General features: G+C 44.0%; 1 long non-coding RNA gene across 1 annotated transcript; it reads right to left on the bottom strand.

Annotated features, from left to right (window-relative positions):
• Positions 1 to 24,991, bottom strand: LOC148507847 (uncharacterized). Its single transcript, XR_015869659.1, has 3 exons — positions 24,922 to 24,991; positions 153 to 218; positions 1 to 63 (listed from the first exon to the last, which is right to left on the bottom strand). It is a non-coding gene; the product is annotated as an uncharacterized LOC148507847 (long non-coding RNA).
• Positions 24,992 to 25,300: the final 309 nt, after the last annotated feature.

Raw genomic sequence — 25,300 nt, 5'->3', positions numbered from 1 at the left:
GTCGGGCCCTTGCTGGTGATGTTCTTGCTGGTCGTTGTGGAATTCTAGATCCCAAAGAAGGGCCTGTATTTTGAAACATTTGTATTTTTGTGACATGCTGCAATATGTATGTTCATTTATACAATTGTTGATTTCTGCACAACTTAAGTTACCAGGTCTTTCCTTATCCTTGTCATATTCTTGTGGGCATGCAGGCCTCTGTGTGGTAGTCTTTTTGGCTGTAATGACATATGTTTTTATTAACTGATGTTAAACAATGCACATGCAAACTTTGTTTATTGTAAAGTTTTTGATTAGTATAACAATATAAATAAAATATATTTTTATATTTTAAAATCTAGTCATTCACGTTGTTATTTATTCTATCTCACATATTACACACAGTAATGTGTCTGCATGCTCTATTTTTGATGAATCATATTGCAGGTATAATCTTGTTCCAGAAAATGTTTATCATAAACATTGGGGTGACATATTGTATTAAGTAATCATTTATTTTAAAGGTGAAAACTAATGCCCTTTGCCAAAAAAAAAAACTTTCACACCACACCAAAATTACATTCCAATACTGATTGGTTTACACTTTAGCCCCCCGTATTTATAACTCTCTACCAACTTATTAGCCAAAAGACTTAAGCTGGCCACACACTAGAGCAACTTACATCCAACCAGCCAACTAGTTGATTGGTTGGAATGAAAATCTGGTAACGGATGGGAGTAACTGTTGATCAGCAATTTGCTCCTAAATGCCATAAAACAGATGAAAATGGTCATCAGACAAGTTTGTTAAATGTTTGATCTAAACAATTTGTTCAAACACCAGTTTATGTCCATTTTCTGGCGTTTGGGAGCAAATTGCTGATTGTCATTTGCTTTCATCCTTACCACATTTTCATTCCAACCAATCAACAAGTTGGCTGGTTGGACAGATAATCTTTAGATGTGTGGTCAGCTTTAGGCTGCACGACCACATACAAACTGAATGCCATAAAAGGACTAGGGCCCCAAGCAAAAAGGCTTTTACATTAAAAGAAACCGATCAATTAGTTTGCTGTACTGTAAAATATTAGTCTGTTTTTGAAATTGTTCACTTCATAAACAGTGCTTATTCAGTTGCTGTGGAACAACAAGTGCCAGCATGCAAGTCATTTACATAAAGAGTTTAATGTTTTGGTGCAAACTAGATTTCACTGTGTGTGAATGCTGGACTGTTTGGTAAACAAAAAAAAAAAAAAGATTTTTATGAAAAACATGCTACCCAACTGGAGATTTGAAGATTTGTCTTACAAAATACAGACATATTTTAAACATTAACTCCAGATTCAAAAGTAAAACTCATTGAACAAGTAATAGCTATGCGTATTGGAAGTAAGAAAATAGGGTTCATATTGTATTCCCCATTGACAATACTGGGCACTGCAAGGTGGATTGTATTATTTCTGCAGAGTTTATTGTGCAAACTGCAGCATTTTCCTTTTTTTACTAAATTTACAGACATAAAATTATGTCCACAATGCAGTATCTACATATTTAACATAACCCCAAACCTTGATACATATGCAAATAAACCACACATAAAACACATAAATTAAAATTTAGATAAGATCAGGATTATAACCACAGCCTGTTTATGGCATACTGAACATAAAGGCATAGATTATTCTATTAAACACCCTTTGTTTTTTTATAAACAAAAAAAAAAAAAACTAGAGATGTGCGCCGACCCCCGTGTTTTGGTTTTGGCTCTGGATCTCCCCTGGTTTTGGATCTGGATTGGTTTTGCCATAACCTCACCGTGTTTTGTTTTTGTGTATTGGTTTTGGATCTGGATTTTTAAAAAAATATTAAAAAAACAGCTAAAATCACATAAAATGGGCCTTTTTTTGTTCATACAGTATTAATAACCTCAATAACATTTATTACCACTCGTTTCCAGTTAATTTTGACCACCTCGCAGCTCACAATATTGATTTTTTTCATCTAGTTAAAGGGCCAAAAGGTTTTGAGCCAGCTTGCTGGCTCAAAACTGATTGATATAATTATTAATAGAGTTGAGGACTGTGCAAAGATGATGGTTGGGACAGCCTTGAGGATTGAAGAATTGATAGTTGATAGTTGGTGCAGCCCCTGGCTGTAAAATTGATAAATTAATTAAAAAACAATTAATTGGTGCAGCCCCAGGCTGAATAATTAATAATTTAATTAAAAAAGTAAAAAATCAATTCATTGGGTGCATACCCTGGCTGAATAATTAATAAAAAGAAATTAATTGAATTGATAATAAATTAATTAAAAAATAATTCATTGGTGCAGCCCCACACTGAATAATTAATAATAATTTAATTCAAAAAGTAAAAAACAATTAATTGGGTGCAGCCCCTGGCTGAATAATTAATAAAAAGAAATTAATTGGTTGTCATCGTCCTCGTCATCCCCATCAGTGTGTACATCCTCTTCTTCACACAATATTAATTTGTCCCCGCTGGAAACCACCATAGGCGCCTCTGTAATTTTTTCATTTAATTGTTGGTAGAGGTCTTCCTCGTGGAATTTGTAATTAATTTTAATGAACATCATCTTTTCCAAATTTTGAGGAAGTAACCTCCTATGCTGATCACTGACAATGTTGCCAGCTGCACTGAAAACTCTTTTGGAGTACACACTTGAGGTTGGGCAACTTAAGTAATGCAAAGCCAGTTTGTGTATGGGCCTCCAAATTGCCTCTATTTCCTGCCAGTACTGAAAGGGACTATCTGACATGCCTATTAAGATGTTATCTCTGAAATAGTCCTCCACCATTCTGTGAATGGAGACCGTATTTCACATAGTCACGGTAGAAGACATGTCACTAGTAGGCAGTTCTCTCAGGCCCAACCAGATGTAATTTTTTTGGTGAATGATCTGCATGACCAGCAGGCATTCTGTAAGGAAAATTGAGTCTTTTCCTGGCAGCTCCAGAAACTGAAGGAGGAGATGATGAAATTTCACATGCGGCTGCAGCTGACAATTTTTTTACCAACATCTCTTTGCACAGTTTTAGATTTCGGTCTGTTGGAAAAAAACTCACAAGGTAGGATTTAAACCTAGGAGCCAGAATGGTCGCCAAAATATATTCTTCAGATTTCAATAGATTGATGACTCTTGGATCCTGGTGAAGTGAATCAAGGGCTTGATCCACCAGTCCAACATACTTTGCGCAATCGCTCCATTTCACATCCTCCTTCAGTTTCTCCAGCTGTTTTTGCAAAAGTCTGATGAGGGGAATGACCTGACTGAAGCTGGCAGTGTCTGAAATAACTTCACGTGTGGCAAGTTCAAAGGGTTTGAGAACCTTGCACAACACAGAAATTATTCTCCACTGCGTTTGAGTAAGGTGCATAGGCTGTTGTATAGCCCTTGATGGCCTTTTGCTATTCCTCCATCCGCTGAAGCATAGAGAGGGTAGAATTCCACCGAGTTAATACCTCTTGCTTCAGCTGATGGCAGGGCAAAGTTAACAGTACCTGCTGGTCATGCAATCTTTGACAAGCGTTTGCAGAATGTCTAAAATGTCCGGATATATTGCGGGCCACGGAGAGCATCTCCTGCATGCCCCTGTCATTTTTTTAAAAAATGTTGCACCACCAAATTAATTGTGTGAGCAAAACATGGGATGTGTTGGAATTCACCCAGATGTAATGCTCTCACAATATTGGTGGCATTGTCCAAAATCACAAATCCCGAGGAGAGTCCAAGTGGGGTAAGCCATTTAGCAATGATTTTCCTGAGTTTTTCTAAGAGGTTATCAGCGGTATGCCTCTTAGTGAAACCAGTTATACAAAGAGTAGCCTGCCTCTGTCAGCTGTCTTTTGGTAGATGCTGCTGCTGCTGTTGGTGTTGTAGGCAATACACCTACCCAGTGGGCTGTCACAGTCCTGTAATTCTTAGTTTACCCTGTCCCACTTGTCCACATATCAGTGGTCAAGTGGACAGTGGGTACAACGGCATTTCTGAGGACATTAATAAGGTAATTTTTAATGTCCTTGTACAGACTTGGAATTGTTGTTCTAGCAAAGTGGAATCTAGAAGGGATCCGGTAGCGAGGACACAGGACCTCGATTAACTGTTGAAACCCCACTGCGGTAATGGCGGATACTGGATGCACATCTAATACCAGCATAGCTGTTATGGCGTCAGTAATCCACTGTGCAACTGTGTGAATGCTCTCATACTTGTTTGCCCTTGCAAACAATTGTTTGACAGTTAATTGTTTTTTGGAGGATATACTACAAGTAGTATTCCTCCTGGTCCCCTTCTGGGATGAAGATCCACTGACAGCAACAGCAGCAGCAACAGGCGTAGTCATCAAGGATGCTTCTTAGGAATCACAGATAGGAGAGGAGTCAATCATGCTTCCAATAACAACATTGGATGCAGCAGGACTACTCCCGATGATGAATGAGGATGTTGATGATACAGGTGTTGGTGTTGGAGATCGAAGGTGCTTGGATCCCACAGAGAGGGAGTAGGTAGGTGACACTGGACTTAAGTTTTTATTTTTTTGGAACTTGGCGACATAAACTTTGATATTTGATGAATGCCCTCCAAGTGACCTAACAAGGAGGAGGTTCCTAGGTGGTTTAGGTCCCTCCCTCTTCTCACTCTTGCTAGGCAACGGTTACATATGGCTTGATAACTGTTGTCTGGATTGGGGTAGAAATAATTCCACACGTGAGAAGTGGATTTTTTTGTCTTTTACCCCAGCATGACAACAATGGGCTTTGGCTTTTTCAATCCATGGCAATAGCTGTTGCCTTACTTACACAAAGGACATCCTCAGCATCAACATCCTCATTACCAACATCTTCGACATCAACATCCTCATCATTCTTAGCGCCTTCAACTACCAAAATATCCTCCTCCTCCATGTGCAATTCCACAGAAGCACCCTCAATGACTACATCTGCAAGATGTTGACTGCCCTTCCGCACATTTACAGAGGGCACACAAATGTTTGAACTTGGAGGAATCTCCAGTACACTAGTATTTAGGTCTGGCTCACACATGGCAATTGTGGACACACTTGCACTCTCCTTGGGGATTTGTGATTTAGATTTCTCAGGGTACACAGTTGGTTTTTCCGGAGCTGTCTTAACAACTTTCAAATTTTTAATTGGACCACCACCACCACCACTACTACTACAAGCAGAAGGGCTATCAGAATCAGAAGTCTTCATAAAGAAAGGCCAAGGCCTTATCCTCTCCTTGCCACTTTGTGTAGTGAATGGCATATTGCCAAATTTTTGTTTATCTAAAGGCAAATTTCCTTAAATTTTTTTTTCTTAACGTCAGTAAAACTTGCTTTACCATATCGATGGTGTGACTTAAGCCCTGGGGCATGGGCCTTCATAGAGGATGAGGAAGTTGACAGCCTTGCACTGCTGGCGACAGCTACAACATGTGTTTCTTGAACTGGCTCTCCTGTCATGTGACAGCCCTCCATATTTTCTGCGGTCCTGAAGCAGTATCACAAGCACCAATAGTGTAGCCAAGGTGCGGCTATAAAATTCACACACATGCAGTCATGAGCACACAGACAAATATTATACAAAAAAATATATTTTTATATTTTTTCAGGTCCAGAACTTGGGCCCAGAGCACCGATTGATGATGACTGGAGTTGGGCAGCACTAGGTTGCAACTTGCGTTGCTGGCTGGTTCTTGTGCGGTTAAGCCTAACGCACACAGAAAAATATTACACAAAAAGACACTTTTATTGGGTTTTTTTGACAATATATTTTTTTTTTTTTAGTCCAGAACTTGGGCACAGATGGACGCAGCACCAGCCCAGATGTATCTGCACTAGCCCAGATGGACACAGCAGACAGCACAGCACCAGCCCAGAGTGGATCAGCAGCACCAGCCCAGGACACAGCAGACAGCACAGTAGACAGCACCAGCCCAGAATGGATCAGTGCACCTGCCCAGGAAACAGCAGACAGCACACGAGCAGGAGCACCAGCACCTCTCCCAGCCCTACACTACCCACCCTCCCTGTTCAGTCTCCACAGCCGGAGTGAAATGGCGTCCGCTGCGTGGTCCCTATATATTACACTGATCATAGAGACGTAAGCTCGCGAACCGTGAGATTTCCGACTCTATGGTTTTGCCTCAGTTTTGAGATCAGAGTCAGGCGGGAAACCCCGAGCCTGCTTGGATCCGACTCGGATCTGCTAAATTCGGGTGGGTTCAGATCTCTGAGATCCGAACCCGCTCATCTCTAAAAAAAAATACCAGTGAATAATATTTGTAGTGATAAATTTAATGTAAATAATTACCAGGCTGCATCGTACGATCAGTGTCCCACACATGTATCCTCCGCACAATTTCTGGCAGGATCAAGGCCTTCAGTGGCTCTTCATATTCCAGGTAGATGGCAATATAGGGGGAACCACCACCTCTACCACCAGCAGACTTGGCCTCATCAGACATCTTCTGCTTAACCCTCCTCTCGATTTCTGAGAGACATTTTTTGCAGATGTCCATGGTACACCACACAGGACCCTCTGCATTGACAGACGCCACCACCTTCTCCCATTTGGCGTTTTTACGCCTAGAGCTGACCCATGCAGCTTCCCGGCCAAACAACTGTCTGTGGTGCTGCATAATCTCAGTCACTAGGGCCATATTCTCTGCAAAAGAAAAATGGACATTGCAGCCTGTCCTAGTCCTGGTGCGGGGCATATCCTCCCCCACACTCTCTGCCTCTGAGGACTGCATATCCTGCCCACCCACCTCCTCCGCCTGACTACCCTCTGGCCCTGACATCACACACTTAACAAATAACATTGAAAAAGAAAGACAGACAAACAGACTCTTCTACTCCCAGCACACACAAATAAAGACAATAGACAAGTGGCGGCTCCAGAGGTGTGGTTGCAGCACAGTCCAAAATTCAAATAGGGGAACCACACCAACTGCCATTTCAAATGCTGCCAAACATAGATGGCTGGGACTCACTGGCAGTTGGTGTGGCTTCCCTGTTTGAATTTTGGACTGCACTACAGCCCCACCCCTGGAGCCGCCACTTCAATAGACTGAATAAAAACTGACAGAGGACAAAAAAAAAAAAGACACACTGTAAAATGACCAAAAGACACTAGATTACTCTCAATACAATACTACACTCAGAAATCACTGCGCCAACTCCAAAACCCACCCAAAAACTTCAACACTCACCAACCACTGCCCTCTCCCTGCTCCTCTAACTCAAACCACGAGGTCCGGGCGGTTTGGGGCATTTTTATATGCCCAAGGCATATCTCTCCCACCGTGACTTCCAACCAATGAAAATGCATTGACATAACCGGCCGTATTGTTTCTAAAGCGGCCGCATTAGACCAAAATGTACCGATTACAACAGTCAAATATAGACGGCTGTGTAAGTTATATCGTGCAATTAATACGCTTCACAACTATGACCAAATGCACCATCGGGCAACACGCACCCGACTAAATTGGGTGCTTAGTAAATTCCTGAATTCACAAGTGAAAAAATTCCCTGAAATAGTAGCATTCTCCTGTCTCCCTGAAAAGTCTAGCAATCTCCCTGACTGCACCTTACCACCACTATGAAGCTGTTATATACAAAAAACACCAGAGATTTATACGTTCAAATGGAATCATTAGTATCATGTCCCTGCATTTGTTATAAGGCACAATGATCCCTATTTTCTGAGAAGTATCAGTCTGTTTTCATCTCCAATTCAATATTACTAACTGCTTTGGGGCTCATTTACACTTGTATGTATATCAATTTTATGACACGCCTCTCAGATGTAGTAGTATACGCAGGGGCATTTCTAAAGAGGAGGGGGCCTGTGTGCAGCCTCCGACACGGGCCCCCTCCTCTCTGTCCGGCGGCCGGCAGCGCACCAAGCTGTGCGCGGCTAGAGCCGGAGTTATAGACTCTGGGCACTAGAGTGCGCCCAAAGTCTATAGAGTAGACCAGTAGCCAGTCCCCCGCGCCGATGTGGGAATTTTACCGTTACGCTCATAGATGTTGCTTTTACAATATCTCTGAAATGCTGTTCCAAAAGTAGGGAAATATATATATAGTGTGGCAGGAACAGCAGGATTTCACTGGTTTAAACGTGGAACAGCAGTTGAACATCGATCCAGCCTGTAACATCTTGCCTATGAACACTGCACTGTCCTGTATACCTGCCTGTGGTGAGAAAATAAACGTCTGTTGGATTTTACCCGGTCTATGTGATTCTTGCCACTAATTTATTATATATATTTTTTTTATTTTTTTTTATTGCAGCATTCAACGCAGTGAAAGGCAATAACTTGATAGTATTAGTCAAAATAGTCAAAAGAAAAATGTCCCCCTTTAGCATGCACATTAGTGTCTCAGAAATGAACCCATACCATAGGAACTAGCCAGTTGTTCATCTCCTCCACTTTATTGTAGTCACAAAATTGGAAGCTTGACCTGGGTCAGTTTGGTATTTTTTTTTTTATCTTAGAGCTCTGTCAGTGTGTTTACTTTTTCTTTTGTCTTAGTAATTCCCACTTTTTATTGCTAGCTGGACTGCTAATTTACTAATTACTATATGCAGCTAGTGCTTTAATCTCCTTTGTGTTTCCTTCTTCCACTGTTTTTATTAGAAAAGCCTCTGCATTGATCCTACATTTAAAGCGGATTTCAGGTGCAGCCAGGTGTGTGGTCTGTGGACATAATGTGACCTTTAAGACGTAATTCATCATTAAAAAACACCACAATGGCGAAAGCCACATTTAGGAGATTTTCTGACAAGACAAAACATCAAACATGAGTTCTAACTACTAATTTCTCTTCTTACATTCTCTGGTCCGCAAACCCAACAGCATCATTTAGGCTAAATCACAGGTGTCAAGGGAATTGCTGCAGGGTAATACTTTTTAAGTGTACCTTTCCATGGTTCACTGAGGACAATCGTCAGGTCATTCTCTGCTTCTAAATTGTCTAGTGAAGTTTTTATGCTGTATCTGCATTCCAACTGCTTATCATGCCAAATAGATTCATTCATTCATTCTCTAAAGAAGTTGGATATTGAATTTAATACATTCTCACATTGGTAACTTTTATTTGTTATTATTTATCTAAAACTTAAGGTACATTCAAATCCGCGCCTGTCCAGTTGGAGCTTACAGTCTTAAGCTAGATACACACCATACGATGGTGTGACCCACAGGGTCGGATTAAGGCTGGGCCTGGGGCACTTCAGACAAGGGGGCCCTATTACAGAGGTAGGCAGATGAATTCATATTTATTTTTATTTTTTTCCCTCTCTCTCTCTCTCTCTCTCTCTCTCTATGTATTTTGTTCAGACCCGCTCGCAAGATGTGGCCCCTCGCTCCCAGCTTATGGAAATTCAGCGAAGTGACGTCAAGGCAGGCACTCGCTCGGCAAGGCATAACCACGCCCACTATGTCTTGGCGAGCGTTCAACTTGTGTTTATAGACGCCCACCAGCCTGTCTTTAGCCGCCCACTAGCGTACATCATCTTCAGGAAGTATATACAACCTCGGTACTTCGGGAACCATCGGATCAGACAGCAGCGCGTGCGGTTGACTGTACCCTACTGCTAGCACTGCAAGCAGATCAGTGTAAAAATCAACCAGGTGACGTGTACTATGACGCTGCCTGTTAATTATGCACGCCTCTGAAACGGCGTTGAAACACTCTTTCACGCCTGCGTCCGCTACTCCACTCCCCCGTTACTACTTACCTGCCCCTGTTACCACCCACAAATGGCCTCTCCTGTCACTCATAACACTGGGCTGTCTTGGCAGGGCGAGCGAACACATTCCGATCGCTCGTACTAGTTTGCGCACGCTCCCTTAAAACTACACGCATGCGCACATTAGCGAACATCGTCTGCAACGAGCGGCCACTTGCTAGCGAGCGGGTCTGAATCAGGCCCTGTATATTGCATACAGTGCATAGAGTACTGCTCAACACACAGCAGTGGGAGTGCTGGATCCGACCACAAAGTTTTCCACAGGTCCAGGGGGGCCCGGGGTTACTTGACCCCTTTGCCCCCCCCTTAATACGGCTCTTGTGAACCAGCTATGCGATGAGCAATGTAACTATACATCGCGCTCTCCTTACACACTGCACGAACCGGCGTACGATGGCGCAATGTATTGTTAGATGCTACATGTAACAGCACAGCGTCATTGCATCATACCTGCTGCTGTGCAGGACAGCAGATTTGACGTTGCGCTGAACGATTATTGGGAACGATGGATTGGGTGTACACACTATATGATTAGTACAATATATTGTTCCGAACTGTGGTCTTGATTCAGAGGCACTCACTATTTGCGAGCGCTCGCTCTGAATCAGGACGGAATAAAAATTAAAAAAAAATCCGCCTCCAGGTGCTCACAAAGCTGTGGGTGACCACCCACAGCTTGTGTGGGCGGCCTGGCGATGGTCGCGATTATCGCGACCATCAGGCTTGCGACGATACAGGAAGTTCACTACTGACATCATGAATGACGTCAGTAGGGCCGCCCACAAACGGCAGGTGTTCCTTCGTGAACGCCTCCGCTTGTGCAGCCACCCCCAACCCGCCTACAAAACGGGGCGAGCTGTCGATCAACATTGACAGCCGCCCCGCTTTGCTGCGAGCCCCAAGCGAGTGAAATTCTCACTCGCTCCGGGGTTCGCGCACGCCGTGCATGCGCACTGCCCAACCATCGACCTACTTGCGAGCGCTATGCTCTCGCGAGCGGGTCTGAATCAGGCCCTGTGTCTAAACTATATTTCTTACGATACATTGTATAGTGTGTACCCAGCTTAATTTCACTAGCACTCAAACATTTTAGTCTGCGACCAATATGGCTGATGTTACACATAGGATACAGTTACTTTTAGAAGTAAGAAACAATTTACGGTTTAAGATTATGCATTATGTTACTGACAAGAGATATGTTTAGACGTGTTTAGATCCTGTTTAGAGACAAGACTTGTTCTTTAGTTTTGTCTACAGTGAAAATAAACAAAACAGATCTACAGTAAGGGGAGATGTATCAAGAACTTACTTAACTCTGCACAAAGATACATCTATTATTGCTGCTTATCACATCTATACTAGATGTCATAGAGCTGCATAGCATGAATACTTTAGTCATATTGGAGATGTCTTGAAGTACCTCCTTCATCAGATGGTGGTATTATTTGATTTTTTTTTACAAGTGGGCCACTTTGCCTGGACAACATACTGTATGCAACACATTTACACCGATTCCAAAGACTGTGTATATATGAAAACATGCAGAACACCACACTCAGCGAAGGCAGAATTGCTCACAGATACACCACTTTACGGACAGCTCTATACGCAAGTGCGCCCAATGCCTACATTAGGTTCATCACTCCATAAACAGCTATTCCAGACCAATTAAAGAATATTACACCTTCTACATTACACTGGGAATTTATGGTCTACTCAGTATGTTTTAACCACTTCACTTTTATTTGTCGAGAAATTCCATTATGAAAGTTTTAGCACCAACATGTATTACCGTACATTGATCCTCATAAACCACTAATATCAAAGCATTATTAGCTATAAACATTACATTTGTGGGTTTAGAACATTAATGTGCTTAGAATTGTGAGATTACTACAGCTACGAAAAATTATACAAATATTTGAGACATGTATGTTATATTCTGACAATTATTTTTTTACATCATCTCAGTAACATATATTCTGTTGCGCTACAAAATAAGACACAACATTATATCGATCACATTTCTTATGTGATATTGGGGATACCACCAGTGTCTTAAACCGCAACACCAGCCCACCTCATTTTGCACCCTCACTCGAGTAGCGCGCTTTCACCATCCTACCTGCATATGTATGTTATATTGGTTACATTTGTTCTATTGCCATCAGATGTATATATTTAACTGGAATCAGTATGTAGTTAATTAAGATAAGTATCACTAACCTTACTCCCCCCCCTAACCCTCCCTTAGGAGTGCCTAACCCTAATCTCCCCCCCAAGTGCCTAACCCTAACCACTCTCTAAATGCCTAAACCTAACCCCCCCTTCCCCGCAGCCTAACCCTAAGTCTCCCAGGGGGGTGCCTAACCCTAACCCCCCCTTCCCCTAGCCTAACCCTAACCCTCCCAGGGGGTGCCTAACCCTAAGTCCCCACGGTAGCCCTAAAACCTAACCCTCCCACCCCTGCGGCTGTCCTCGCACAGCGCCCAGCTTACCTTCATTTGGTTTGCCGGGCGCCGGGCTCCCGGCGTAGGTCTATTGACAGACGTCGGGTTTTCGATGCCTGTCATTAGTACCTTGCCGGAATTAGACAGTTGGGAAGCCGCCGGTCGGCATGTCAACCGTCTGCTTCCTGACTGCATCCAGTTTAACTCTCTGACCTTACAACATTGTGCATTGCCTTCACTTGAAAAAAATATTAATTATTTTTATCTCAAGTAAGAAACAGCCACATGTGAACAAATAAATAATATTTATTTAACAAATTATGTATTTAAATTTTTTTTAGAAATTACAAAACAAAATGAAATGATCTACTCCAAGAGGTCCATATAAGGAAGGATGTGGTTCAGACTCATGTGGATGTTTCTGACTGCAGGTTGTCCTGCTGCTGTTTACACCTAGCCAATGGTTGAAATCCAAATGCAACATATTAGTAAAGCAGGCAGGGCCAGCCCCACTATCCCTCTGTGTGCACGGAAAGGGGCAGGACCATGCCTCACCAGGTGTGTCCTGAGTCACAAGGGTGTGGCCATGTGGCACACCTCCGTCTTTCTGCATGCCAACCGAGCAGAGCTCTGGGAGCTGGAGCTGCTTCATCAACCTTTCGGGTCAGACTGGCCCATCAGGTTATTGGCCCTTCTGGCATTTGTCAGAAGTGCCATATGGTCATTCCGGCCTGCTATGCATGATTATGTAGCATTACGATATAATTATACAGTATAATACATAAAGCAATTGGCTGAATGTGGGTTGATTGGTGCACGTGGATTTTTTATTATAGGCTCTTACAGAATTCCACGGGACTCTTTACAAACACACTGTCTGCGCGAGGAGGGCAGAGAAGAACATGACATACAAGTGCAATATTTCTGCAGCTCTAATAGGACCAGCCAAAAAAAATATTAGGGCAAAAAGTACTGTATGGTTATCCAGCTTTATCTGCTTGTGTCCTGTCCCAACACTATTTCACTTAAACATTGACATTATTCATTATTCTTTCTAATGTGTGTTCTTTTATTGGTTATGGGATTATATAAACTACATTTTGCTTTATTTCATGTTATCTATGTAATAATAGGAGTGCTGGTATTTTATTATATAAAAAAAAAACTAATTTATTTGCATACTTATACCAGCAAATCTTTCAGTGGTGCTTCACCAGGAGATCAAATTGCCTTTACTGAAGGTCACTCCAATTGGACAATGGAGCATATGCACCACTTATCAGCTCATTATGCAGCCAGTTCATCACGATTTGCTAAGGTATGGATTTGCCATACCAAACTCCTCATCCATTTGTTTTTTTTATTAAAAAAAATAATAATAATTTACTTGCTCATTGAGGGAGTGAAGGTTTCAGTTTGATAGATTAGGCTGGGCTCCGGCAAGCAGCGGTTGGATAAATCAATTGATCCGACCTCTTGTAGGGCCTTGCTGCCTCTTTGGATCCCAAAGTAAATTTAAAAGGGAGGAGGGAGGGGGGTAGTATGGCCAGCGGTTCAGCCTCCTAAATGATTTGTGATATAATATATATTATTTAATTTATTCATGTAAAATATGTTGTTTTGGAGTTTCTAGCTCTGCAATTCAACATTGTATTTGACTTCTCGTAAACCTTTTGAATCCTTGGCTATTAACATTGTTTTTCTGTTTAAAAAGTGGATGACACAAACACGTGGCAGTTCAACATGGCACATCTAGGAAAGAGAATGGCACTGCAGTGGCTGACAGGATGGCAGTTTAATAAACATAAAAATGTTTGTTGTGTATGTAAAAAGATAGCAATGCCCCAAACAGTGCACAATGCAAAGAAAAGAGGTGCAAGATGGAATTGTCCTTGGACCTTCCCATCTGCCCTTATGTTGTATATTAAACAGGTGTCAGGATGCAGCCTGGGGTCAGCTGCTACTCACCTCTGCGCCAGCATCCTTGGGCTTAGGTGTTCAGTCACTGGGAGTGGAGGTGAGTGATGACTGAGTATTCTCCCTGTGGGCTGCTGGGCATGTGTGCAGCCCTGTTGGCCCATATCACCTGACTAGTCTCTCCCAATGGTGGTAATGTTGTCACTCAGCTGATCCTCTGATCAAATGACCAGTTAAGGGGTATTTAGTCTAACTCCAGGAACAGGAAATTGCTGTTCAACTTTGCTGTTCCAGTGACACTCACCAATGTTTCTCCATGTGAAATCCTTAGTGTGTTGCTTCAGTCTTCGCGCTGTCCTCCAGTGTTATTTGTATCGGCCCCCATACTGATTTGCAGCGTGTCACTTCAGTTCTCTTACTGAACTCCAGTTCTTCATGTAATAGCTCCTGTGTTGTTTATTATTGTGCTGTTCAGTTCTCCAGCTGCCTCCCTGTGTTACAGGTGTCAGTTTTTATGCTGATTGCTAGTTAGCTCTAGTTGGATCCCCAACAAATTCTCAGTGCATTCCTGGTTTACACTTTCCTGTGTTCTTCAGGGAAAACTTGCAACTGGACCCCTAACAAATTGTCAGTGCATTCCTGTGTTATACTTTCCTGTGTTCATCAGAGCAAGTCTGTGATTGGATCTCTTACAAATCCGCAGTACACTCCTGTGACTACATTCCTTAGGTTTCTCAGTGCAATTATGTGACAGGATCTCTACAATCCTCAGTACACCCCTGTGTCTACATTCCCAGTGCTCCTAGGAGCAAGGCTGCAGCTGGGTCATCTCCTGTAACCATTTCATTTCCTAGTGTTAATACATTTCGAGGGTTCTCAATGGTAATTCTCTAAAAATATAATTTACAGTCTTCCTGCCACTCCCAGGTACCTGTCCAGAGGGCCGTGACCTGCTCACTTGGTGCAGCGAAACTCATATCCCAACTGGAGGGGTCATTGGTGAAGACCACCAAGTGAGTTAAACTAGGGAGACCTAGTCATTGTCACTCACCTAGGGTTCCCTGGCCACCCTAACCCCCTGGTTTTTGTCCTCATCTGAGGATCCTCCTGTATGGATAATGACAACAGGACAATTAACAAACCAATCACTTCAGCAACAAGGACTGCAACTTCCGGCTCAAGTGATTGGTTTGTTTGGACCCCCACAAATAAGCTACCAATAGGCAGCTGGCAATGATCTCTAAATACAAACTGTCTATACAGAGGCAAGATGTAATCGCCATTATCATCCTCACCCTCATCATTAGTATGTACATCATCATCTTCACACAATATTAATTCATCCCCATTGGAATCCACCATTACAGGTGCTTCTGGACTTTGATGTAATTAACAGCAAATGTATTTCTCGTGGAATTTGAAGTTAATTTTGATGAACATCATCTTTTCCACATTTTGAGGAAGCAGCCTTCTACACTGAATGCTGACAAGGTTCCTGGCTGAGCTGAAAGCATTTTCTGAGTGCACCACTGGAGGATGAACAGCTTAAGTAAAGCAAAGCCAGTTTGTGCAAGGGCCTCCAAATTGTATTTTTTACCTGCCATTAGTCAAAGGTACTGTTTGACATGCCTATTTAGGCACTGTCATTAAAATAATCCTCAACCATTCTTTAAATGGTGACCCTCTCAGATGGAGTTGCAGTAGATGTGACCATGTCACTAATTTTAGGCAATTCTTATAGACCCGACCAGATGTCAAAATGTTGTGTTGATTCATCTGCATCACCAGTGGGATGGAAAGCTGAGTTTTTTCCTGGCAGTTGCTGAAGAAACTGAAGGAGTAGACATTGCCGTGTAACGTGCAGCTTGAGCTGACAACTTGCTTGACAACAGATCTTTGCATCTCTTCAGATCTGTGCCAGTTGGAAAGAAAGACACGATGAGCGACTTAAACCTAGGATGAAATCATGGTCACCAAAATGTATTGATCCAATTTTAATATGCTGACCACCCTTGGATCCTGACAAAGCAAATAAAGGATTTGATCTAGAAGTCTGACATACTTAGTGAAATCACTTCAATTCAGCTCCTCCTTCAGTTTCTCAAGCTGCTTTTCCAAAAGTCTAATTAGGGGAATCACTTGACTCAAGCTGGCAGTGTCTGAACTCACTTCATAGGTGACAACTTTGAAGGGTTTCAGCACATTGCACAATTTGGAAAGTATTCTCCACTGCACTGGAGTAAGGTACATTTTCCCTATGTCATGACTAATTGTATGGATGGCTTGTTGCTGTTCCTCCATCTGCTGAAGCATATAAAAAGTGGAATTCTACCTTGTTTTAGCTGGTGGCAGGGCAAATTAAACTGTTCTTGCAGGTGCTGCAATCTTCTACATGCAGCTGCTGAATGCTGAAAATGTCCTTACATTTTTTGGGCCACATACAGCATATCCTGCATGGCTCTGTTATTTTTCAAAATTGATTGTGTGAGCAAAACATGGGATGTGTTCAAAATCACACAGCTGTAATGCTCTCAGAAAACAAGTATTTGTGATGCTGTCAGAAATGACAAATCAACTTCTAATTTCTAAATGGTAGACACCAGTGAAGCCGGTGATAAAGAGAGTAGCCTGCCTCTGAATGAGCTTGTGTTTGTTAGAAGATGCTGCTGTTGGTGCCATTGTAAACTTTAATTTACCCTGTTACACTTGTCCATATATCTGTGGTTAAGTGGGTATAATGGGATTATGGAAGCCACTAACTAAGCTAGCTAGCTGACCCTGGATTGCTTGTTTTTACTTTTTTAGCATAGGTTTTGACAAATACATTTCATGCACATGCTGCAAATTACATGGCAGGGAGGAGATTCCTAGATGGTTTAAGTCTCTACCTGTACTTACTGTGGCTTTACAAATGTTACAGATGGCAAGAGAAGGTATACAATCGGGAAGCCGGCTGTCCCGGGGGACTTAGGTTTAGGCAGCGGGGAAGGGGGGGTTAGGGTTAGGCACTTGGGGGGAGGTTAGGGTTAGGCACCCCTAAGGAGGGTTAGGGTTAGGGGGTTAGGTTAGTTTATACTTACCTTAGCGATGATCTGGATTTCCAGTGCTGTCAGGCTTCCGCGGCCGGCAGAATTTCATACTGATTCCCCTTAGAATTGTTGTCTGGTTTTGGTAAAAAAAAAATTCTACACCTAAGAGGTGGATTTTTTTTATCTTATGCCCAGGCATGACATTGGCCTTCTTATCACATAAAAGAAATGCTTCCACTGGTGCCTCAGTTACACTAAGAACATCCTCATCATTAAAATCCTCATTAGCACCTACATGAGCTACACAAATATCCCCCTCATCGTAGTATCCTAAATCCTAGGTCAGCAACTTCTTGACTTATGCTTCTCATCCCCACATTGGCGGAGCGTGCAGAAATGGAGGAAGGTGGCTTCTCTACGAGTTCAGAAAGGTCAGGCTTACACATAGCACACGCGGACACACTTAGACTCTCCTCAGAGATTTGTGACGTTTATGAACACACCTTTATTTCGACTGGCTTAGTTGTTTTACTTTTTTTTAGCACTTTTTCTGGTTTTTATTTTTTTACACCTCTTCTAGACTCTGAGTGAGAAGGGTTTTCCTTTTCCTGAGAGGCAGAAGATGCCTCACTGACAGGAGTTGCAGAACAACCACTCATAAATAAAGGCCAAGGTCTGAGCCTTTCCTTGCCGCTGTATGGGGTGAATGGCATATTTTTCTGCACTAAACCTTCTCCATATTCAGTGTTTTTTTTTCTTTACCACTGTAAAATATTGATTTTTTTTATTTCAGATGCCAGTATGCTTTAGTAGATGACATTAAAGGACTAGTATCAGATTTGTCATGATGATTGGTGGCAGCAGCTGCAGCACTAGTTTATGGTTTCCGCTGCTGCTCTCCTCTCAATGATCCCTATCCATATCGAGTTATCGAACAATAAACAGACGTAGTACAAACAATAGAAGAAAATATTTGTTTTTGACTCTTTTTAAATTTGCAGCTCAGCTGACACTGCATGCAGTCACATCGCTTATATGTACATGAACAAAAAATGCATTGGGGGAAGCGAACAGACATAGGGCCTGATTCAGACTTGCTCACGAGTGCATAGCACTTGCAAGCGGGTCAATGGCTGGCCATTGCGCACACGTGTGTGCAAGCCCCAGAGAGAGAGAAATCACTCGCTCCGGGGCTCGCTACAAGATGGGGAGGCTTTCGATATTGATCGACAGCTTGCCCCGTTTTCTAGGCGGGTCGGGGGGGGGTTACTGCACAAATGGAGGTGTTCTCGAAGGAAACACACGTGATGTCAGTAGTAAACTTCCTGCTCTATTAGAGCAAGAAGTTCACTGGGGCTTGCGGTGGACAAGACCCTACCCTACCACAAGAAAACATTTCTTTTCAACTTTTTTAAATACTCAACTCAGATGACAGTGTGTGCAGTCACAGCGCTTATATGTACGTGAACAACAATGTACTGGGAGACAGCACCCAGACATAGTATAAACAATAGAATAAATATAAATATATTTTTTTGACTTTTTTAATTAGCAGCTCAGCTGACACTGCATGTAGTCACAGCGCTTATACACAAAAAGACAAAAGTGATTGGACACCCTCACGCAAGCGAAATGCATACCATTGCACACAAGTTCAAAATGGCCACTAATGTGGCAGTTTCGAAAAGAACACTTCATAAAGAGGCCCATGCACTTGCAGTTCTATGGCACCAACAAATGTTTTTATCAGGACAACAATATAACCGGTCAAGTTTCCAGTGCGATGCAGACTGGTATGCAGTAAATTTGGTAACCTGGATAGACTGGCCAGCTCAGAGCCCAGATCTTAACCCCTTTGAGAACCTCTGGGATGAATTGGAGCAATGGGTGCATTCTAGGCCAACTCGACCTTCTTCAGTGTCACAGTTAAGGTGGAACGACGGAACACACAGCCTGCTGTTTTCCAGGAACTTGTGGACAATTTGCCAAAAAGGGTGTCTGCAGTAATCACTGCACATGGTGGTCCTTCAAAGTACTTACATCAATAAAATCTCATTGATCTATTTGCTGTCAGTGTCCAATCACTTTTGTCTACATAGGCCCTCATTCAGACCCACTTGTGAGCGGCTGTCCGCTCGCAAGTGGGTCAATGGTCCGCACTGCGCATGCGCACGACGGAGGGAGCTCCGTCGTGCGCATGCGCGAGACCCGACGAGCGAAGGACTTTCCTTCGCTCGGAGTGTCTCATCAAAGGGGGCGTGCTGTCGATGTTGACTGACAGCACGCCCCCTTTGGTGGGCGTGCCGGGGGCGTGCCTGCCAGACAGAGGCGTTCCCAAGGGAACGCCTACCGTCTAAAGCCGGCCCCACTGACATCACTAGTGATATCAGTGGGAATGATTTTGGCTCTGATAGAGCCAAAATCACTCCTGGCCTTGCGGTTGAAAAACTCAACCGCAGGCTTTTGCTCGCAGTTTCGATGGTCGCGATGGTCAAGACCATCGCGACCATCATCCTGCACGCTCGTATATGCTGTGGGTGGTGACCCACAGCTATACGAGCGTCCAGGAGCATGCTCCATATTAATGGAGGTGGGCCCTGATTCAGAGTGAGCGCTCTGGTCAGAGCATCCGGCTCTGAATCGGGGCCATAGTGCAGAGATGGGGAACCTCAGGTCCGGGGGCGTATAAGGCCCGCGGAGTCATTTGGTCTGGTCCTCTGAGATTTTCTGTGCTAGGCTCATCTGGTTAGCAGGGTGTCTACAATGGCACCCTGCAGCCATAATTTATGCAGCAGTGCCACCTGGAGCATCCTTAAGATGCTTTAGACAGTCACACCGCTGCCCTTACAGCTCCCTGGAGCATCCTCACTATACTCCGACCATTGCTATAAATTACCAATGATTGTGGCCCCACCCCCATGTGACATCACATGGAGGGGGCATGGCCTGCACCGGGCCTGCAAATAATGTTATATATATCAAAATGGCCCTCGGCAGAAAAAAGGTTCCCCACACCTGACATAGTGTAATATAAAGAGAACATTTTTCAATGTGCAAGCTGAAGGAAAGCTATACAAAGACTTACTTATGTGCTGGATAAAGGGGGCTATTTAATAAACATAATCTATTTGTTGTCAGTGTATAATCACTTTTGTCTACATAGTGTATGTACGTGATCAAAAACGCACTGGAAAACAGCACACAGATATAGTACAAACAATGGAAGAAAATATATTTTTTCTACTTTAATTCGTATCTCAGCTCACACTGGGTCTCATTCAGACCCGGTCTGCAAGCACCAATGTGCTTGCAACGGGGTCGATAATTAGCCCTGCGCAAGCGCAGTGGCCGCACTGCGCGTGCGCAAGCCCCGGAGCGAGAAAGAAACTCTCTCGCTCCGCAGCTCTCTACAAAAGGGGCGGCTGTCGATGTTGATTGACAGCTCACCCCGTTTTGTAGGCGGGCCGAGGGGGTGGTTTCCAAAACAGAGGCGTTCCTTAATGAACGCCTACCGTTTTGTGGGCAGCCACACTGACATCATCAGTGATGTCAGCGGGGAGTTTACTGCTCTTTCAGAGCAGGAAGCTCCCTGGGGCTTGCGGTTGCCGAGACCCAACCTTAGGTTCTCGTCGCAAGCCCTGATGGTCGCGATGGTGTTCACCATCGTGACCATCAACCTGGTCGGTCGTTAAGCTGTGGGTGGTAACCAACAGCTTACCTAACAACCAGGAGGCCGCACTTCAAAAATGAAGCGGCCGCCCTCATTCAGAATGAGCGCTCGCTTCTTGCGAGCGCCTCTGAATGAGAGCCACTGTGTGGCGAGGCACAGCACTTTTATATGTAGGTGATCAAGTGCACTGGGGGACAGTGCACACAGGTTGTATAAACAATCAAAAACTTTTACTTTTAATTAATTTTTTTTTTTTTACATTTTCCGCAAATGACAACTGCAGAGTCACACTGCTTATATCGCAGAGCCTACAACCAGAACTCTAGAAAAATGTAAGATTCTTATCAGAAAAACTATCACCAAAGAAGAGGCAGATTTTATTAGTATCCCTTTAGTGCAACTATACACTGTATATTAGAGATGTGCACTGGCACCCGTGTTTTGATTTTGGTTCTAATTCATCATCTGGTTTTGGTTTTGCCAAAACCGCCCTCACGTGTTTTGGTTCTGGATCTGTATATTTTTCAAAAATGGATAAAAACAACAAATATAACATAATTTGAGCCTGTTTTTGTTCCTACATAATTTTTAACCAAAATAACATTAATTTCCAGTCATTTCCAGTCAATTTTGACCACCTCACAGCTCACAATATTATTTTCATCTAGTGTAGACTAAAAGGTTGCACTGAGCTAGCTGGCTGACTATGCTAAGCAACAGCAGTGGGCAGCAGGGGTGTATCTATGGATCAAAGCGCCCCTGGCAATGTAATGGTCTGGCGCTCCCCTACCCCCCCATGCTGCATTGCCCCCAGCAGAAGCCCCTCCTATACAGTGCCCCCAGTAGTAGACCCCAGTAGTAGTCCCCCCTATACAGTGACCCCAGTAGTAGTCCCGAACCATTCATCAGTTGTGGCTCCATATAGTGACCTAGCCAAAGTTTTCTCTAAGCAAAATGCTGATGTCCTGCTGCCTCACTGTCCCTTCGACTGCCCCATCACTTTGCTACCCGGCATCAGACTTCTCAAGGGCAGATTATATGCCTTGTCCATTCCGAAGGATAAAGCCATGCAGGACTATATTCAGGAGGCTCTGGATAAAGGCTTCATTCGTCCGTCCAAATCCCCAGTGGGAGGGTGTTTCTTCTTCGGATCTCTCGGACCCTGCATTGACTTCCATGGACTGAACAAAATCACAGTCAAGAATGCATATCCCTTGCCGCTCATCTCGGTGCTCTTTGACCAACTGCGTGAGGCATCTTCTCTAAGATTTATCTCAGAGGCACATACAACATCATTCACATCAGAGAAGGAGATGAGTGGAAGGAGTGGATGGCCTTTAACACCCATTCAGGATATTTTGAATACCTGTTCATGCCATTTGGCCTCTCCAACGCCCCAGCCGTGTTTCTAGATTTCATTAATGAGGTGTTAAGTGATTTCATGAGAGTCTTTGGAGTGATTAATTTAGATGACATCCTCATCTATTCTAGTCTGTGGAGGAACATCGGAGACATGTCAGGCAAATCTTGCGAAGGTTACTGGATAACAACCTGTATGCCAAACTGGAAAAGTGCGAATTTGATGTTAAGGAGGTGTCATTCTTGGGCTACTGTATTTCTTCGCAGGGTTTCTCCATGGATCCTGGCAAGGTGAAGGCCATTCCGGACTGGGAGTAACCCGCTACGTTGAAGGCCATTCAGCGGTTTCAAGGGTTTGTAAATTATTATCGCAGGTTCATTAAGTCCTTTTCCGCCATAGTATCCCCCATTGTTGAACTAACTAAAAAAAAGTTGAGGTTGTAAATTGGTCACCTCGAGCCATTCGAGCTTTTGACACTTTGAAGGCGGCTTTGTGTCTGCTCCTGTCCTCTGGCATCTGAATCCATAGCTTCCATTCATCGTAGAGGTCGACGCATCTTAGACTGGAGTGGGCGCTATCCTTTCTCAGAAAGATATCAAGAATGGTAAGCTGCAAACCTGTGCTTTCTTCTCCAGGAAATTCGGTTCGGGGTAGAAGAACACTGATGTGGGCAACCGAAAGCTCTTGGCAATTACATGGGCCTTTGAGGACTGGAGGCATTGGTTATAGGGGGCTAACCATGTGGTGACAGGTCTCACTGATAACAAAAATCTGGCCTACATTGAGATGGCGAAAAGGTCGAATGTGAGGCAGGCACGATGGGCCCTTTTCTTCACCCGCTTTATTTATGTGATTTTGTTTGACCTGGGTCCAAGTGTATTAAAGGGGATGCCCTGTCTCGAAGCTTCTCTGTCAGTCAACCTCCCAGGGCTTCTGAAGAGACCATCATTCCAGCATCCAAGATTCATTGTGCGGTCACCAGGACCCTGGCAGATTCTCTCAGGGCTTGTCAAGCTGAAGCTCCTCTTAGGGACAAACAGCACACCTGATGGCTTACTGAGAGACTTCATAAAGTGGTTTTGAAGGACTTTCATTCCTCCAAAGCAGGGAGTCATCCTGGCATTTCTAGAATGGTTGAACTTCTGTCTCGATCTGTGTGATGGCAGTCCATGTCTAGAGACACTTGTCAGTTTGTCCTGGCCTGTGATGTATGTTCTAGAAATAAGACCCTCAGGACTACTCCGCAAGGTCTGTTGTGTCCTCTTCCAATGGACCCACATTGCAATGGACTTTATCGTTGACGTTCTTGTGTCTTCTCATTGTATGGTCATCTGGACCATCGTAGAACGTTTTTCCCAAAATGGTGCATTGCTTTCCTCTGGTCAAGTTACCATCTGCCAAGGAGTTGTCTGCACTGTTCCTACAGCATGTCTTCAGGTTTCATGGGCTTCCAGTAGATATTGTCTCAGATCGGGGGACGCAATTTGTTGCTTGGTTGTGGAGGTGCATTTGTGCTGATCTGGGCATCAATGTTCCTGCCTGCTGGTGATATTACTAAGCTCTTGTACCTAGTGGATGTTCACGTGGTCGTTGCATGGTGTGCAGTTCCTCGCTCCCTAACCTTTGTTCCTGTGTCCAGTATCCTGCCGTTGTAAACCTTACTCAGGGCCTGATTCAGACCCGCTCGCAAGCGCTATGCGCTCACAAGTGGGCCGATGTTTGGCCACTGAGCATGCGCACGCTGGAGCCGGCTCCGACATGCGCATGCGCGAGACCCGGCTAGCGATGGGCGCTCCATCGCTCCGGGTCTCACACCAAAAAAGGGCGGCTGTCGATGTTGATCGACAGCTCGCCCCGTTTTGGAGGTGGGCAGGGGGGTGGCTGGCCAAATGGAGGCGTTCCCGACGGAATGCCTGCCGTTTGGGGGCAGTCCCACTGACATCACGAGTGATGTCAGCGGTGAGCTTCTGGCTCTATTAAGAGCCAGAAGCTCACTGGGGATTGCGGGAACGAGACCCTACCACAAGGGTCTCGTTGCAAGCCCCAATGGTCGTGACCATCACCTGGCCGCTCGCAATAGCTGTGGGTGACCACCCACAGCTATGCGAGCGACCAGAAGGCTGCACAAAAGAAAAAACGCCCTGATTCAGAGCGAGTGCTCTTTCAGAGCGTCCGGCTCTGAATCAGACCCTCAGTGTCCTGTCACTGCCAGTCTTTCTCCTGTGTCCTGCTGGATTCTGCCCTGTTCCTGTGTACATCCTAGCTCCAGCTTACATTCTGTGTCTTCTCCAGTTTGTGTCTAGTCCCAGCATGTACCTGCATCTGCCGGTCAGTTCAACTATATCAAGTACTGGTTCGGTTACAAACTCCCACCTGCATCCTGGAGTAGCTGGTCTGCCATAATCAAATCCATTTTCAGCATTGCAGGTTTCACAGTATTCCCACCTGCATCCTGAGTACCTGGCCTCCCATGATCAAATCTATTTCCAGCATTGCAGATTTCACAGTATTCCCACCTGCATCCTGAATAGCTGGCCTGCCACAATCAAGGCCATATCCAACATTGCAAATACAACAATATCCCACCTGCATCCTGAGTAGCTAGCCTGCCACAACCAGGTTCATATACAGCATTACAGGTACAACATTATTCACACCTGCATACTGAGTAGCTGGCCTGCCATAAGCAAGTTCATATACATCATTGCAGGTACAACATTATTCCTACCTGCATCCTGAGTAGCTGGCTTGCCACAACCAAGCCCATATCCAGCATTGCTGCTTTGACATTGTTCCAGCCTGCATCTTGTAAATGTTGTCCAGATCTGCATCCTAACTGATTTTGTGCATATCCACCTGTGCCAGTTGATTACTTCCAGCAGCAGTCTCCAGCACACACCTGCATCAGCTATTAACTAGGGGTGTGCACCGGCCACTTTTCGTGTTTTGTGTTTTGGTTTTGGATCTGGATCTTTCTTCGTGTTTTGGATCTGGATTGGTTTTGCCAAAACCACCCTTCCGTGTTTTGGGTTCTGGGTTTTGTGTTTTGGATCTGTATTTTTTTTTTAAAAAGCATAAAAACAGCTAAAATCACAGAATTTGTGGGT

The sequence above is a fragment of the Taudactylus pleione genome, unplaced genomic scaffold (genome assembly GCF_031769625.1).
Source record: "Taudactylus pleione unplaced genomic scaffold, aTauple2 ptg000381l, whole genome shotgun sequence".
Taxonomy (NCBI): Eukaryota; Metazoa; Chordata; class Amphibia; order Anura; family Myobatrachidae; genus Taudactylus; species Taudactylus pleione.
Note: the sequence above shows the minus strand (reverse complement) of the source record. Positions and strands in the feature narration are given on the sequence as shown.